Consider the following 18,558-nt stretch of genomic DNA (forward strand, 5'->3'; position numbering starts at 1 on the left):
GCATTTGCAACCACTCTATAGAGTGCTCCTAATCTGCAGACTGAATTGACTAATTGTAGGTACATTTCTTCAGCCAAAACAAACTTCACCAGGGGTGCAAGCTTTTCAGAATGTTCTCCTCTGCCTATTAGCATAACTTATGGCTTGCTCTAGTTCAGTTTAAACCAGCTGTTCTTCCTCCATGAGCTGATTTTTGTCCACCGGGTCATCTTGGTAGGCGTGGTATGGTCATATATGGTGAAGGATACAGCGAGCTGTGTGTCACTCTGCACTTGATTCAAGGCTCTAATTTTGTACTTCATGCGGGAAACGTACCCTCTGTTATCATGATGGGCGAGAGCCTGAATGCAGTTGTCTGACTCAATGGTTTGTGCCCATGCCTCCTGAGGAATGTGTGTAATATCGGAGCAGACCTTGCTGTTGAAGTGTTGGCTCTTTTTCACCTATGTGCATAAACTCTGCGATAGGACTGTGTGTAGGAAAATAAGTTGTTTTACCTCCCCCGCCCACATATAAAGTATTGTATCTAATGCTTCAAAAGCCAGGAAATCAATCAAAGTAAGGCTTGCTCTTGTGATTTTAACTTCTTGTGTTTCCTGTAAGGTTTCTGTTTGTGTTACAGCCCTAATGTTTAACTAGTTTTGTGTGTGCCTTTCTTTTTGGGGAGATTTCATTTTTTCATCCATCTGTTTAGAACAGTGTTTCCTAAACTTGGGATGCCACTTGTGTAGGGAAAGCCCCTGGTGGGCCAGGCCGGTTTGTTTACCTGCCGCGTCCGCAGGTCTGGCCGATCGCGGCTCCCACTGGCCGCGGTTCCGCTGCTCCAGGCCAATGGGAGCCGCTGGAAGCGGCGCAGGTTGAGGAACGTACTGGCCACTGCTTCCAGCAGCTCCCATTGGCCTGGAGCAGTGAACCGCAGCCAGTGGGAGCCACGATTGGCCGGGCCTGCGGACGCGGCAGGTAAACAAACCGGCCTGGCCCGCCAGGGGCTTTCCCTACACAAGCAGTGCCCGAAGTTTAGGAAACACTGGTTTAGAAGAACAGATTGTCCCCATTTTTGATAGCCATGAAATTATTTTCCCAAGGGAATAGGAGAGAAGGAAGATTATGGGAAACACCAAAGGGGGAAATCCTAAGAATCAACTTTGTTTTTGCTGATGATACGCTAAGGTTCATTATAAACCTATTACTACCCTTCCAAATGTCCTTGAGCTCTGTGAGAGCTTTGCAAAACTTCTTGTATTTCAAATTCACTTTGTCGGAGGTGCCTCCTCTGAGTAAAACATGCAGTTATAGAAAAGGGGTTGTGAGACAGCTGGCATTTAAATATGAAGATGCCTCTATTAAAAATACTTGGGAACACATACATCTCATGTTAGCTGGAGTACCTGTGGGAAGTACATTATACTCATCAGTCGCCTGAGTTAATTAGCAACATGAGTTAATGTGCTTTGTATCAAGTTTCTTTTAAAAACAATGGAGCTGGCAAATGCTGCCTAGAAACTGGAAACTAAAATCTTCTCTGAATCAGGTGAAGCGTAGAGAAGTGCAGTGCAAGGTTTCTCGCTCCTGACCTCTGGGGGTAAGGATTGGGGGAGAGGGAACACTTCTAAGGGGGCTCTCCATGCCCATCCACTGCTCGGTTTCTGTTGAATCTGCTAGTAACAGTAGCTGTGATTGGTTTCCTTGTGTATGAACACCTGTTTACTAGACTGAAATCACCAACCCATTTTACCTGTTTCTTTTGAACAGCTCTCAGGAGGTGGTGGTAATTTTCGGATACTACTAACCTGTGCTCGTTCTCTAACCGCACTTACTAATTTTTTTTAAAAGCCCTCCACTTTGGCAATAGATTGATATTTTTTTTCCCCACTGGCTACTCCTTTCAGGGCAGGTGGAACAATAACAAAAACTACTTGAATGTTGATGAATAATAGTTTGAAACTTCGCCTAGTTTCATAGCAGTATGTCCATAAATAGCATCACTGTCTAGCAAGTTTCCTTTTGCAAAGGAAGTGTGCCACTGTTACCAAATGAGCTAAGGAAGGACACCTGCAGTCATATACATTAAGGCCATAGCTTCTGTACGTGAAGCATAGGACTTTTAAGAATATGAGCATAATAGATAATGGACTGGATCCTTGACCCTGGTCCCCTTCCCTCCCCTCCCATTGGCAACTTTGTGCCACTTAAGCAGAATTGGAAGGAGGCATAACGCTAGTGTGGCAAGCCCTATATGACCCTCTTATTACTTTCTCCCCATCTGCTTGGCACAGCATATCCTGGCAGGCTGAGGATAGAATGGAGTATGGACCAAGTGCACGGTGCTCCCTGGTGGATGAAACTGTGCCCTGGGATACTGGTACAACTGCTGTAACTTAACCTAGTGGCCAACCCGGAGCCTGGCATGACCCAGGATTGGGGGAGTATATAGACAGCTCCCCTCTCCCGTCCCTTGGGGTCATGGGCCAAGCACACCACGGCCAGATCCAAGACTGTGGCGTGTTTGGGTCTTGGGTTTTTGACTCGCAGCAGAGTTGGTAAGGTGAACCATGATATCCTTTTATGTCAGGTAAGGAGTTTTGTGGTCTGTTTGACTGGGAGCAGGGACAGCTAAATTCTAACCTTGATTCTCTCATCAACTCAGTGTGTCCCTGGCTCCAGTCCAACAGACCAGAAAGAGGCAAAATTAAACAAATTCAAGATTAGGAGTCAGAACGAGGAAGGCTGTTTCCCCCTCCTTAACAGCAAAATACAACATATAAGTAGTCTTCTCTCTCTCTCCTTATTTTTCCTTTTTTAGACTGTGGCATGATTATTACTAGATGTCGAGAAATGTAAATAACACAAAAATAGTGAACTGTAGCATTCCAGAGTCCTTGGCAGTGTTCTTGAATTGAAACGTCTGTCTGTGATTCCTCTCCAGCGTCCTCCTCTCACACAGCTATTGGGTTTAAGTACCTACCGATCTACACAAACTGGGCTTCAGAAAGGATCTCCTTATATGCTGTAGCTCAGGGATAGGCAACCTATGGCACGTGTGCCACAGGCGGCACACGAGCTGATTTTCAGCGGCGCTCACACTGCCTGGGTCCTGGCCACCGGTCTGGGGGGCTCTGCATTTTAATTTAATTTTAAATGAAGCTTCTTAAACATTTTAAAAACCTTATTTACTTTACATACAACAATAGTTTAGTTATATATTATAGACTTATAGAAAGAGACCTCCTAAAAATGTTAAAATGTATTACTGGCACACAAAACTTTAAATCAGAGTGAATAAATGAAGATTCGGTACACCACTTCTGAAAGGTTGCTGACCCCTGCTGTAGCTGCTAGTGACCCATTCTTCTTTAAACTACTGTACATTTAAACAAACCAAATTGAGGAGTCTTAGGGCAGTATTAAAAAGAATGTGATTCTTGTTATGAGGAAAGTTCATCTAAGTTACTGAAGCACACCATGTTCTGGTACCATGCTCTGATAAGTCTAATATCTTTGCCTTTATGGGAATAAAGGGTGTAAAATGCAGTACCTGACTTAAAGAGCTAATAAATCAGAGTGTTAATCTATTGCTCTTGACACAATCTGGCTCTTCTCCCAGTCTGTCTCTCACTTTCACTGCATTCTCAGACCAGAATCCCCCAGTTGGCCTTGGTGTGACAAAGGTATAATTACAACTTGTCTCTCATATTTGTATTATGTAAATAGGCTTTGACAGGGTGAATTTAACAATTGCAGGGGGATCTACCCATTTAAAGGACTGTAGAGCAGTGGTAATAACTGAATTTCTATGGCATGAATTCACTTTTTGAATTGGGCAGGGGGTTTGAGATAAAAGTCTAGGAATTAGTGCAAAGAAAAGAAGGAAATAACCATGATTATTTTGCTTTCTGCTTTTTCTTTAGTGGGGGTGGGAGGGAGACATAGGTTAATAGCTTTTTTTAATGGCAACTTTAACCAAAATAAAAGTTAAAAGAAAACTATATGTACAGCATGGGAAGATAAGCTATTTTACAACTTAATGTACAGTGGTGATGGAGAGAGACCTGACCTTCAGAGGTTTTTAGCCATCACAATATCTAATACCGTTCACTCTGAAGTCAGTAGGCTGTTCGGAACAGCAGCAGCAGGATTGAATCTATGTTAGAGCTGGTTGAAATTTTGCAAATGGCATTTTATTTTAAATGGCTTTTATTTAAATTGGAAATTTCCGCAATTTGTCTTTTTCTGTTTTTCATGTTTTTGATGAAATGGGGACAATGATATGTTTAGTTTTTTCAATTTATCTTTTCTCCTTCTTTGTCCCTTTCTCTCCTTTTCCCCCCTCTGCCTTCCTTTTCAATGGCAAGTCTCAAGGGACCGGGAACAAGGAAAACTGGGGAAAAAAATGGAAACATTTCAAAAGCAAAAATTCTGATTACAACTCTTTTGTGAGGAAAAAATTGAAAAAAAAATGAAAAAAAAAATTTTTTTTTGAAACCCGGGAAACAAAAATTACTGCAGTTATTTGTGCATCCTTCCTCAATTTTCAACCAACTCTCTGGCAGGTTTCTGAGGGATCAAATAGAAGCTGTAAAGGTTTTCAAATAACAAGCTGGGGAGACTTCATACATTTTAATGACAGGTTTCAGAGTAGCAGCCGTGTTAGTCTGTATCCGCAATTTTATTTTTACATTTTACATTTTAATGTTTATTCTGAGTTAAAATGACTGCAGTGATTCAGCTGCATTTGTGAGATTGGGTATCTGTGGTTTTTTTTTTTCTGTTTTCAGTTTATTTCCTTCCTAATAATATGATTTTGTTTATTAGCAAGGAAGAAAATATTTAATGTTATAGCATCAGACAAAGAAACAAGCTTTAGAGAATTTAGTTTTTCCCCTTCTCTTGTGTCGTTCTGAAGGAAATACAAATGATTTTGCATAGCACGTAACGGTGCCCACTGTCGTTTGTTTTTCTAGCATTTGCTCTGAGCTTCTTAGCAGGTGAGTACTAGCTTGCTCAGGCAGAGATGTAATATTATTAAACTTTGGAGTGAACAGGATGTCTGCAAACAGCCACCATGTCCTGCCACGGGTGCGTGTATAGTAGGGCAGGTTTTCTAATGGCAGAACAGTCAGGAAAATAAGAGCAAAACTTATAGTAAATAAACTTGTCACAGAAAAGTAAATGGAGGAGGGGTTGAGTAAGGCGTGTGGAGGAAACCACAGCAGTAGGTTAAAAATGCAAAATAAAAACCTGGTTTCAGCAGCTGTGCTAGTGATGAAGCTACTCTCTGCAACCTTGACTTCCATAGCAGTGATGAACGATTTGAATTTTCTATCACTTTAATAGTTTGGAAATTGTTTTCCTTAGCTAGCTTTTTCTGCCAGCTATCTTGGTATTTGCTTTAAGGCCAAACCTTGCTATCTTTTCGTGAGTAAATCTTCCACTGTGGTAAGTAGGCTAGATTTTCAGTATTAGTAATGCCGTATTTGTGACTGCTTCCTCTTACTCCCCACCCCTCCAAAAACACATTGTAACTCTTGTGGTGCCAAAAATAATTCGTGCGGAGTATTGGCTGTGTACTGTTAAAGCAGCTGGTGTGTTCCTGCAATTCATATGCTGTGAGTGTTAATTCATTAATGTTTGTAAAGTGCTTTGAGCTCCTTGGATGAAATGAGCAAATGAAATACAAAGTATTGTTCAAGTTAAATGAACATTGCCAAAGCTGGCTACACTTGATCTACTGGGAAACTGACATCCCCTACCTTTTATTTATATAGCTCCACAAGTGTGGAACTGTATAGAGGGAAGTGCTGCCAAACAAATAAATAAGGCCTTGCCTCAGATGTCTAACAGCCTATGTCAGGGGACAAACTAGTACAGCGTGGACTGCACTAAACAGAAATGGAGGGGTGCAGGTAATCATTATAACTGGAAAGAATCCTGGAATGGCTGTGTTTTGAAAGTGGGGAGTTGCATATATTAACTGAAGATGTACCAGGCCTGAGAAGCAGAAAATAATGCAGCAGAAAGGAAGGAAGTGGTTAGGAGGGCAGCTGAGTGAGAGGCAGGAGATAGGCAGAGCAGCACTTTGATCACGATTCCATTTTAAAGCTTTTATCTTTAAGGAATCCTTCACCTCCCTCCCCCTTCAGAAGAAGTCATTCCTTAGTCTGAGTTTGGGAGATGTTGGTACGTACACGGGAACATGCATGCAGTTCTAGGAAAACCTTCAGAGGCTTGATGTAAGTTTGAGATGCACAGTATAAAAGTATCCAAAGTAAAGGGTGAAAATGCACTGGGAAATTGGCTTGCCACCCCCTGATGCATATAAGCATGTCTAGTGTGTTTTCTAATCTTGCTAACTTCTTCCCTTATGTATTTTTTTTTCTTTCAACCCTTGATGGGTTTTTTTTAAAGTCGTTCTTGTGTAAATATTGACTAAAAAAAGGACTTCTCAAATATTTTTTGAAAAATGTGATTCTCTCTGTGTAGCAACGATTGTAGGGAGGTGATATCCTGTCAACACTAGTGGTATCTTGGCAATCTAACATTTAGCTAGGGTGTGTGTGTGTGTGTATTTTATATATAACGCGCGCGCACACACACACACACACACACAATTTTAAGGGGTAATTATAAGTTACTTTGACACACAGTCATACATTTTTTGCAGCTAAAAACATATCTTCTCTGCTGCCATCCAAAGATGTTTTTAGAAGTATGCAGTAATATTAGAGCTGGATGAATAATGCAAACAATTTCTAGATAATATTTGTTTGAATTCTTAAATGAACTCTAGTAGCCTTTTTGGCTCCTTTTTTATTCACATCCCATGAACGCTAGAATAATTGAGTTTTACTAGCGCAACTGTTTATGGAAAGCAAATTTCAGAGTCTTCTGTATGATTTTATATGGAAAATACATTTAAAATTCACATATACTTGCTTATGCTAGAATGCTCATGTTCATTTAATTAGGGAAGAAGAAAAAATACGATATAGCTTTTATCTGAGCAACCCGCGCTAAGCAACACAGCTCACATTTCAAATTCATGATCATTATACATCAGGGTAGGCAAACTTTTTGGCCTGAGGGCCACATCTGGGTATGGAAATTGTATGGCGGGCCATGAACGCTCATGAAGTTGGGGTTCAGGAGGGGGTGAGGTCTCTGGTTGGGGTTGCAGGCTCTGGGGTGGGGCCAGAAAAGAGGAGTTCAGGGTGCGAGAGGGGGCTGGGGTGGGGGTTGAGGTGCCGGGGGGGGGAATGAGGGCTTCGGATGGGGGTGCGGGTACTGGGCTGGGGCTGGGGAAGGAGATGTTTATGGGTGGACCCCTACTCAGCTCGCTTTATTTCACTGGGACCCTACATGACCACAGCACAGAATTTAGCCTGCATGTACACCTCTACCTCAATATAATGCTGTCTTTGGGAGCCAAAATATCTTACCACGTTATAGGTGAAACCACGTTATATCGAACTTGCTTTGATCCACCACAGTGCGCAGCCTTGCCCCCCTGGAGCGCTGCTTTACCGCATTATATCCGAATTTGTGTTATATCGAGTCCCATTATATCGGAGTAGAGGTGTATCTCCTAGCAGAAGCAGAGCTGAAGGTCTAATCTATTGTTAGAGAAGGTTTGCTGATACAACTATACCTTCCTAGCATAGACGCAGCTTATGCTGGCAAAGTGGTGCTTTTGTTGGTATTGCTTAAACCAGCTACCCAAACAAAGTAAGTTTTATCAGCAAAAACAAGCTTTGGAAGTTGCTTTGCTAGTATAAAAATGTTTGTTCTTAAAAACAAACTAAAAGGGGAGGGGGAGGGAACCCTCCTACCCAACATTATTGTACAGCAAAAGTTTTAAATGCAGACATGGCCTTAGTTTGCAAGTTCTTTTGTAACCTTGAGGAAGATCATATCATTGTATAATTACATACTAACATGTATGAGTATTAGACAGGCTTCCAAACTCTCCAAAATTTGGATGGCTTTCATATCCAGTATAAAACTCCAACAAAACCCTGGTAGTATTGCTGATGTTGGCTATGAATTTGCCTTCAAAAGCTGAACAGTATGTAGTAACTGTAGGAGATCTGGGGATCTTTGCAATATTAATTTTTTTATATTGAATGTGGATTTATATAGGTAGCAGGAGATTGCATGAACACAGATAGTACTGAGAAAGTCGGGGATTGAAAGTGCATGACTCAGTAGCAGAAAATTATGCTGAAGTACTAGATAAGCAGTTTCAAGATAGAGTAGAGCTGAAAAGCATTGCATACGTTGAGCGGACATTATTACTCTGGGTCTTGCAGAGCTTTTCTCTCTTGTGCACACTGTTTCGGTTGCTCCTCACCTTATTTTGTGCTAGTAACCCTACCTTACATTCTTCCGGCATGGTATAAAATCCCTGTTTGGTATTGCTATGACTATTTCAGAGCACAGCGTGTTTAAATAATCACCTTTTAATATGAACTTTGTTTTCCATTTTTTTTTAAATTACTTCTCCCAGTGAGTCTAGGTTTGTGGGAAACTTTCTGCACAAATGGAACTTTGTTACCATTATATGCTGTAGGATGAATACATTATCATTGAGAAAGACACTCACATTAGTTAATAATGCACTGGTGGTCCTTGCAAAGCATGTAGAAAATTTGGTTGCATCTGTAAACACAAACCAGTGTGCTGCAGCAAATTCATTTAGTGACAAAGAAACTACTGTTGAAATATCTTCCACTTATTTCAGTACCAGTTATTCCAAATATTAGATTTTTAAGATTATGGAAGCTAAGAAAAGGATGTATGTAGGCGTTCTCAAACTTTCCACAATTCAGGCTTGTAAAACAAACCGAACAAGAACTAAGTGCTCTCCCAAAGCATCAACATTTCTAGTCTCAGAATAACAGCATCTCTGAAACAACTGAACCAGCAGAGCATGCTGGTAGTGATATGCAAAAGAGCACTTGACTCTCTTTCTGGTTGAGACTTCTTGTATCCATCACTGGGACAGAAGGTAGCTTTTGAAATGGAGCAGGATTTGTGCTATCCAGGTGCGGAACAATGGGCATAAATCTTGTTTTGTTAAAACTCAAACTCGTAGCTTTAAGGCCAGAAGAGACAGTTATGATAAATTGATAAACTTGTCTGACCCCCTGCATAACACAGGGCATAGAATTTTACTCTGCATCGAGCTTGAAGCTACTTGTTGAGCTAGAGAACTCATAAGGCAGTTCCTTTTAACGGGGTAAAATGCATGTCTCTGGTTGCACAGCTGTCACGGATAACCTTACGGTGTTGCTCTCTGAGCTCTGAGAACAAGCTGGAAGGTTTGGGTGTTCCTGCCTAATTGTTTTTAATTAAACATTGGTGCAACAAGGGTTGTACTTTGACAGGGCAGAACCAACTAGCTTACAAAATGTACAGAACAAACAAGCTCCATCGTGTCATCCCATTACAACATTTCTATTCTCGGAAACACCCGTTGACTTGTTTTGATACATTCAGCGCTAATAGTGCCAAGATGCAAATTAAGGAATATGCTTAATCCCTTCTGTATGTTGTATACATGTATAACAGTACTTTGGGCTTTTTATATGTGGGCTTGCAAAGACATCATGCAGCTAGGTAAGCATAATTATCCTCTCATAATAGGTGGGGCAACTCAGGCACAAAGAAATGAGTCACCATTTCCAAAGATGTCCACTAAAACCAGATGCCTGCAAACAGAGCACCTGCAACTCCTGCTAGAGTCAGTGGGTGCTGCAGTGTATGTGGTGAAAATCCGCCTAGGTGTCTCAAGCTGGGCAACCAAAGTTAGTGGAACCTGTTAAAATAAAATGGGCCTAGATGATTTGCCCAAGGACACATGCATTGGTAGCAGAGCTCCTGATTCCCATTTATAAATGCTTATATAATTACAGAAATTATATTAATGTGAACGTTGCTGTAGGTTTGCATTGCAGTTAATACAGAAATCCTAAAGTCTTTTGTTAGTAGCAACTTTACAGTGTGGGTGTATTTTATCTCCTTTTGGTATGAAAATTGACAGTTTGGTAGTTTTGTAGCTACATGCTTTAATAGGTGTCACCATTCTGAAATAGTTCATCACGACAGTCTGAAGGAGCAGATGTGTTAATGGCAAGCTCTGCTATTGCATTTGTGCTACTTCATTTGTTAATCTGTCACCTCCCTGCCACAGATCACATGGGAGGGAAGGATGCTGTTTATGCTGGAGACAGGCAGAGGGTCAGTATGAACTGATGGGGGCTGTCTACTCTGGGGCCTATTGATATCTTGGGGAAGAGGGGCCTCCCTTGGAGACCTCTACGAGTATATGTACACTACACACTAAGCCTGGGCTCTGACTCATGTTTGAGCCTAAGTCCCCTTTCTGTTCTCACTCAGTCTGATTCAGGTCAGTAAGTACTCTGGACCTGAATCCTAGGACCCTGCTAGGGGTGTGGGTAAGAGCCTGAGTCCTGCTGTGACTTGAGTTCAAGCAGAGTCATTTTGTCATGTGGACACAGGTCAAGCCTCAGACCTGAATCAGAAGGTCTGTCTAGTACAGTATGGACATGTTAGCACAGCTGTGAGGCTTGTGTCCAGCAATTGTAAATCCAGGGTTAAATACAGTGTGGCTGCTCAAGCATAGGCTTGGACATACTGAGTCCACAAGCTCGGGTCCCATAGACCTAGGTTGAGTGTGGACATACCCTACGACTCATTTTGAATTAAATAACTCTGTGTAATAAATTGGGCACATTCCGCAGGGTGAGTACAGCTGCCGTACCTAGGCAGTTCCATCCCCACCCCTGTAAACAGAGAGATACGCTCTCCCTCTCTGGCACTTATCCTCACCTTCCAGGTGAGGACCTGGGGCTCATCCCTATTAGGGCCTGTAGTAACCTGAGCATTGGTTTATCCCCTCCCACCATTGTCACAGATGGACATTGTTTGCCTGTCTTCTCTGACACTGTGGCAGCAAAGTTGTCTGAGGAATAACATCACCTTATGCTTTACAGGAAAAATGCTCCTGTCTGTGTAATCCAAAACATTAGGCTATGTCCCGCTGCCTTTGCTCACAGAGGTGGTTCCGTTCACTGTGGTTTGAGGGGAATACCTCAAACTGGATTTGCCAAGATGTTCTGAATGGATGGAGGAGTGATTGAGGGTGGCGGATCTGGTTTGAGTATGGTACCAGCGTGCCCGTTTATTTTATTTATTTATTAAGCCGACTTCTTGGGGGTGGACATTACCTTCATATCTTTTGTCATTAGTCTTAACTTTTGGTGAACAATGTACTTTTCCCCAAATCCCCATTTTGGAAGCCTGCAAAGTGCTTGCATTTGTATCTAGTTAATTTTTTAGCTATATTACGATGGCAAACCTCAGTGTTTGTTTGTTTGTTACTTTTTTTAAACAGCCTGTTTAAAAGCTGTTTGGCCAGGGGGTAGTTTTTCAGAGTCCTTATAGTATTTCCAGATGCTGTTAAGCTTTTCAGGGCCTTCTGAACAGTCAAGTACTATGCCAGGCTTGTGGTGGTGGTTTTTGAATAGAGAATAGTCATTTAATAATATATGGAAATCTGCAAAATAACTGCTTGGAATTGCTGATACCTGACACGGGTTAAGTAACACTGAGAGCAGCATCCTGCTCCCATTGAAGTCAAATGGCAAAAAGTCTCTGACCTTGAAAGTTATTCATGAACTGACTTCACCTGGAGAAGCTTTAGCAGAAAGGGGCTTCCTGTTTGGGTTGGTGAGTTGCCCCCCCCCCCCCCCAGCCCCCAATTTAATTTTTTTATTTGATTTTTTTGATAATGTTCCCAGCACACCTGGTCTCTGAGCATGTGTACATAAATTACCAGTCAAACACATTCAGTTGGCTAATGCAAACTAAATCTTAATCCCAGATGTAGATATCAACTGAAATAGAATATTTTTTTCCACTGCTGCTCTAGTTTTGATTGCAATATTGTTGGTTCTCTTATCTGCTAAGAAGAAAATAAATAGATTCTTATCTCTGAGTTTTGGTGCAGCTGTAACCAGCCAGTGTAACTTCCCTTTGCCCTCTCCTGAATAATTCTAAGTACTTTATCTGCTGTATCCTAAAGTCTTCCCCTGGTTTAACAACCTCTCTAAGAGCAGCTATAAAAGGGGCTTTCACTAACGAACAGGAAGCAGAATGAATAGCAGGAACTTCTGATAATGCACTGTCTGTCTGAGAGGAAGATCAGCCTAACTAAGCTGTACCAGAGTAGTGAATGATGGTCCTTCAGCTAAGGCCAGCCATGCAAATTTTAATACTGAGAACAAAGAATTAACTATTAAACACCCTTGTCAATTTAGTGGCCCAATACAGTCAATCTCATCTAGCTTATTTACTTTCTTTTTGCTGTTCATATTGAATCCTAACAAGCCTCAGACGTTTTTGATACCTATATCTACACACACACCATATCCATTTTGGAAGGACCAGTACAGCCACTAATGCTGCCTTCCTAATGCCAGCTACAGCTCCACCACATTTTTGGATGCTAAAAACTTACATGGTTACATGCATGTGATGTGTTCCACAGACTGTAAGGTTCCACATACTGAACAGAATGTTGGGCCTTCCTATGTTTCTGTTGGAATTTCAGTCTGGGAGTGTCCGGATACTTGTAATGACCAAGCGTTTCAATTCCCCCACCCACCCTCTTCCAGGCTGGGCGGCTGTCTGTTTACTCCTTTCTTCACTCTTGAGCACTGCTGGCTTGTAAAAGAAAGAAGCCAATGATTAAATAAAGTCTGAACATGGCAGTGACACAGTTTAGCTACATGCTTTGGGCCTGGTTCTCTACCGTGCCATGCTAGCTTTATGCCAGTGAAATTCCATTGACTTCTGTGGGCTTGCACTGGTATAAAACTTGTGTAACGCAATGGAGGATCAGATCCTTTATTTCTGACATGCAGGCTTTCTGAATAGCGTCCTTTCCACTACTTAGTCTGCTTGAAACGTATCATAATGGAGTGATTTGGTGTTTTTTAAGCTGTTGACCTTTTTGTTTTGTCACTTTTGAGTATGTGAAATTAAAATGGTTCATTCATTCGTGGCACTTTTTTGGTCTCTTTCAGGTCTCACTCAGATTTTAATATCAGAAAATTGTGTGTCTCTGATGAGAACTTTGCTTAGGTAAGTGAAGCAAAATTAATTTTTGTATTTACATGTTCAAGTTCCATGTTTTACTTTTATGGTATGTTTTATTGTAACTGTAATCTGCCAGCTGGCTGCCCATGTAAGCTGTGGCTAAATAAGTCTAGAGATGTGTATTAAACATAAGTAGGATAATGTCCTCTAGTATGATTTAGGGGAGTGATCTTTTAATTTCTCACTTTTCTGGAAAATGTTCCTTATATAATCAACTAAAAAGGATCCAGTTGCAGAACAGTGAGTTTTATATCTTTCAGCTAGCCACGATAGCTATTTACAAAGGGATCATTGATTGGAGATATGCCAGACTCTTGAGGTGGGAGGGGGTAATGGGATGGGATGGGGACCTGATTTTCATTGTGGAAATTTAGCCCTAATTTGCCAAGATATGCGTATTTGGGCCACTTTTTCAGGTGAACCACTTTTCTTCTCCAGGAAGGAATGTCTGGTGTTGAGGACAAATCATCTGAAACTTGACAAGTTTGAATTGTTTAGATCCAAAATTCAGCAAAGCTCAGCAATTTAGCATTGAATCTTTGGATTCATTCAAACAGAAAAAAATAAAATTCCAGTGTACCCTCTGACAATGCAAACTGCTCTATTTCACATCCTATCCCTGTTGAACAATGAAGACGCTGTCCCTGTTCTTGTTTTTATGGGTGCTCATGGTTGATTTCAATCAGAATTCAGGGCTACAGCTGTCTAGTTTTTTCTAATTTTTCTGGGCAAATTCTGTTTTCCTGCTATTAAGTGACAAAGGCTTATGCAAACATGGTCCACTACTGCAATGCCCTCTGTATAGGCAGAAGGGCTTCCAGTACACAGCTCTGCCAATGCACCTTAGGACTGACCTGCAACTCACTGTACTTTTCTGGTCTTTATGCTGAAGAGAGTGTCAGGCTGGCAAACATGCAGGGTGCCTTGTTGCCCAGGGGTACAGGTCTCACTTAGGATGCAAGAGGGGCTGGTTTTAAATCTTAGACAAGCGCTTGCAGAGATTGGAAAAAATTGCATAAGTTCTGCATATTCATGTCTTTAGGTGCTCAGATACTGCAGTGGTGAGTGCTACGTAAATACCTAGATAGACCCATGATTTTTCTTTTTTTCCTTTAAAGTGGCTGAGAGGTTTTTCTCTCGCCATCCTTGCTTCTGCAGCCACCGTCTTTGGGCCTCTCTAAGGACTTCTGTGTGTTCCCCATGGGTTTGCAGAGCCTATTATTCCTCCAAGGCCCCTCTGACTCTTGAGGCCATGGACTTGAGGAGAGTTAGGTGGATCCAAGTGTAGAACAAACCACGACTGTGCTCCAGTTTGCTGCCTCCCCAACTCCTATTTTCCTCTGCAGAGAATAATGCCTGGGGAGTGGGCCTAGTGACTCCTCACATGTGTGGTCTTAAAAATCAAACCAGACAAGGCTCTAGGGCAGGGGTGAAAGTAACTTAAAGGACTTACTGGTACGCCAGAGTCCTGAGCAGAGGGCGTGGCCTAAACCTGAAGAGGCGTGGCCTCAACTGGAAGAGGCGGGGCCTTTAAATCACCTCGGAGCTACCAGCTGCAGAGGTGGCTGGGAGCTCAGGGGCGAATTAAAGGGACGGGGGCTCTGGCTGCCATGGAGCTCTGGGCCCTTTAAATCACCGTGGGAGCCCTGCCGCTGCTACGCCGAGGCGGCAGGGCTTGGGCGGGGATTTAAAGGGCCCTGGTGCTCCTGCCGTTGCAGGGTAGTGGTGGCGGGGCTCCGGCAGTGACTTAAAGGACCTGGGACTCCCCGCAGGGGCCGGAGCTCCGAGCCCTTTAAATCCCTGCCCGAACCCAGCTGCCGGAGCTCTGGCGGTGCTTTAAAGGGCCTGGGGCTCCCCGCAGCGGCTGGAGCCCTGGGCCCTTTAAATCACCGACGGAGAAGACGGTCCAGTCCGGCATGGTGCACCAGCTCTTGCCAGTACGCTGTACCCGATCATACTGGCTTACTTTCACCTCTGCTCTAGGCAAAGTCATGGCTTTTCCTGACTTTCTGCAAAGAGGTCCCTCTTAGCTCATGCTCCCTGTCCACCTCTCTTTCCAAGGTGCTGACTCAAATTGTTTCATGCACAGTGTGGTTCTTATCTTACCCAGAAACCTGCATACAGGCTAGAAGACTGCCTCAAAGAGTTGTGGTTCTCTCATCCCAAAGTGAACTCAGTAGCAGCCTCCTTCTATACTCTGATTTCTCTCTAGAAGACCTGACAGACCACAGGGCAGAGGAGTTCTCTAAGAACCACCCTTAGGCTTGGTGGTGGTTGGATACATTAGCATACTCTGCATCTTACTCATCTAGAACAGCTGTCTTGACAGAGACCTGTATATGGCAGTTTCCAAAACTGGTCCACAGGAGTCTCTCCAGATATCTCCTGGCTATGAACAGCCTGAATGATAGGACACAGGACTCATTTAGGCTACGTGCTAGTATTCTGGATCCTTTGTTCTGGCTTGTTGAGCCCTCTGACTTCATTGTGGGCGTGGGAGGTGCCAGGTGCTGGGAATATCATTAAAACACTGACCCCTAGTACTTTAGAGCACCCAGGCAGCTTTGGAAATATCCTTAACTCTATTTTCCAGGAGATCTGGGAGAAAAGACATCCCTCCCCCTTCCAGAGGCTCGCTTGTGAAAAAGCCAGTCTGCTTCTTTGCTGTAATCTTCCTCCCCTAGGTGCAAGCCCAGCCTCTCCTCCCAGTCAAGTACAGCCCTAAATAGCAGGAATATAGAAGGAACCAAGTTCCAGCCTCAACTCTTATGGCTGACAAACTACAAGACAAAGCTTTACCCTTAGACAGAGTAAGAGAGGATGTAACCAGTTCTGACTATTTCCTTCCTAGGAAGGAAGATTCCTATTTCTTACAGTGTGTGCTAGTGCTGTTCTGTCACCCTGTGGTGGTTCCAAATTGGGATGTCAGACAACAAAATGCTAGTGTAGACACAGTTAGAGAGAAGAGTGACACCTAGGGAGCCATTGCAACACATCAGCAGTGTATTACTGGGTTTTCCTTTGTGCTCTCATCTAAGTTATTGACCTGTCCTGGCTCTGCTTAGTTCCTGAGCTCTGACTAAATCACAGCCCTCAGGCTGTATTGACGTTTTAGTGGGTCCAGAGGGAAAAAACACCACGCGAATTAATAAAGGAAGATTGCATAAAGTGCCCAGGCAGCCATTCTAAATGTAGTGGGGAAGCAGAGCCTTGTAGCTTCGTATATTAGACAGCAAGTCAAATCTATGAATATACGCAGGCCTGGTTAATAAATAACCCAGACACCGGTAGTTAAGAGGGAAAGACATAATTAAATCTGTCATCTGCTCTGCCTTTAAGTTGGATCCAGAGCGGTAATGCTTTACACTAGAAAGGTAAACACTGTCATTATTCAACAATGAAACACACACAAGGCTGACATTGTTTTTTCCTCCTTTGATTTAATAATTATTTGTAACAGGTTTAATGGGCTATTAGATGGTCTCTGTTTTGTACAGTGGAACCCTGATAAAGCCCTACCCTTTATGAAGGGCCATTACGCCTTTCTTTTAATTCACATTTGTCATGGTGCTTTGTTGAAGGTCCTTGTTTTAAGTTTGCTATGGTTGTTGTATGTTTAGCTCCTCTCCCAGGGTATGGTTTAGCCTAAGACTATTCAAGAATGTTTCTGCTCATCAGATTACCCATGTTAAACTCTCCTTTACTGAGTTCTCCCATGTCAAATAGACAAGCCTATAGAATTGAAGAGGATTTTCTCTCTGTGGACCTTCTATTCTCTTGTATGTTTAGCAGAGCCTAAACTAAAATTTTTGAGGCTGCTTAATACAGACGCCCTGGGCTAACTCCCAGCTTTAAGGTGCAGACTGAAGGATGAGGATGGACATTCTTGTCTTGTTGCATTGTACTTTGAGTTTGCAGCAGGTTTTTCATGGGTTTCTGGGTACCTCTAGGGCAGGCCTCCTCTCTCCCAAATCCACTCTGCTGGTTGCCCACATATTTTGAGCTTCCTTGGACTCTGGAGGTTGTTTTTCAGGTGTCTCAAGACTCCTATTTAGGGTTGTTTAGCTTGCAAGCTTCTCTGGAGAAGTAGACCGTTCTCTTTCATGCTATACTGTACCCTGTTAAATAAAATATGGAGTTCCTAGGGTAACACTCATTGGCCTTGTGTATGATGGCATAATAGGATCCATCCGTACAATCCGTGGTGCTGCAGCATTGTGACTGGTTGTGTATTAGGAGTCCTGTTTTTTTTGTGATAATAGTTGTAGCCTCAGGTTGGTGCCAGGATGGTCCTTAGTTGAGACTTCTCTGTTCCCTTTGGAGAGGCCTGAGTCTGGCGAGCTTAAATGCTCATTGTAAAATCTTTGGGTTATACACGTTTGCTGGGGTGATTTTTGGGTTATCACTTAATGTAATAAAACATCTAGAAATGGGAGTGATAACTCTTGTTAATGGGCCTCGCTGTCATGGCGATAGGCACTACATAAACTAATACATACATTGTAGAGTATATGTTAGGGGAACCTTGAGTGCTCCTTCCTGTTGAGTTCCCTTCTGACTCTTGCAGCTCTAGCTCTTCCACTGGGAGTTCTTGTAAAAAGCATTTAAGGGGCCACCAATGAAATGTCTGCTCTGGCTCAGCAGCTGCTTCCCAAAGGAGGAAGTGGAAGAATTCCTTCATTCCTCTTCATATGTATTTTCTTTGGAAGACCAATAGCTCTGTGCTTTGTCTTTAGCTGTCTGTGCACCTCCTCAGCTAAGTCCCAAGCAATTGAGTACTCTAATACTCTATCTACACTATTTTAAAGGCATTCACTTGAAATCTTCCTGGCCATGCATCTGTGGTGTGGACAGGAATAAATAATTTCTAGACCTCCTCCTTACTATCCTCTTCTCCTAATTGCAAAGATTTTAGAAAAGCTCTACTGGTTACTCAAAGAAAAACTAAAATTGAATGGAGTCTCTCCTTACCATGAATCCAACAGAGACTGGATGTGACTTGGAAAAGACATAGTAGAAAATGATATTTTTGCCCTTAATGCAGGGTAGGATGCATGTTGGCCAAAGATTCTATTGTTTTATGGTTAACATGTTGTTGTGTTATTGCAGCCGGTGATCTTTTTATTTTGCTGAGGCAGATGGAGAGTTTCCAAGTCTCATAAGCATAACCCTGGGAAAGTGTAGTTGGTTTTAGGTTTGACCACTTGGGCAAGTGAGGTTACCCTGTGACAGAGATGCATCCCTGGATATGGAGACAGTCTTGGCCCAAAGCATGGCAAGTGATGAGAAGCCTGAGAAAGGACAATTGTAAACTCCTGGGAGAAGTTCTATACGTGCATTCAGAGAAGGAGACTCTTGTGGCATGTGTGGACTGCTTGT

The 18,558-nt window shown here is 42.6% G+C and overlaps 1 protein-coding gene across 8 annotated transcripts in view; it reads left to right on the forward strand.

Moving 5' to 3' along the window:
• AKAP13 (A-kinase anchoring protein 13) overlaps nt 1-18,558 on the forward strand; it is a 337,762-nt gene that overhangs the window by 10,997 nt on the left and 308,207 nt on the right. For all 8 annotated transcript variants that reach the window (XM_039490381.1, XM_039490379.1, XM_039490382.1 and 5 more), the window contains exon 2: nt 13,107-13,164. The gene's annotated coding sequence lies outside the window, so the exon portion shown is untranslated. The remainder of the gene's footprint in view (nt 1-13,106; nt 13,165-18,558) is intronic.

This window comes from Mauremys reevesii, linkage group 10 (assembly GCF_016161935.1).
Source record: "Mauremys reevesii isolate NIE-2019 linkage group 10, ASM1616193v1, whole genome shotgun sequence".
Taxonomy (NCBI): domain Eukaryota; kingdom Metazoa; phylum Chordata; order Testudines; family Geoemydidae; genus Mauremys; species Mauremys reevesii.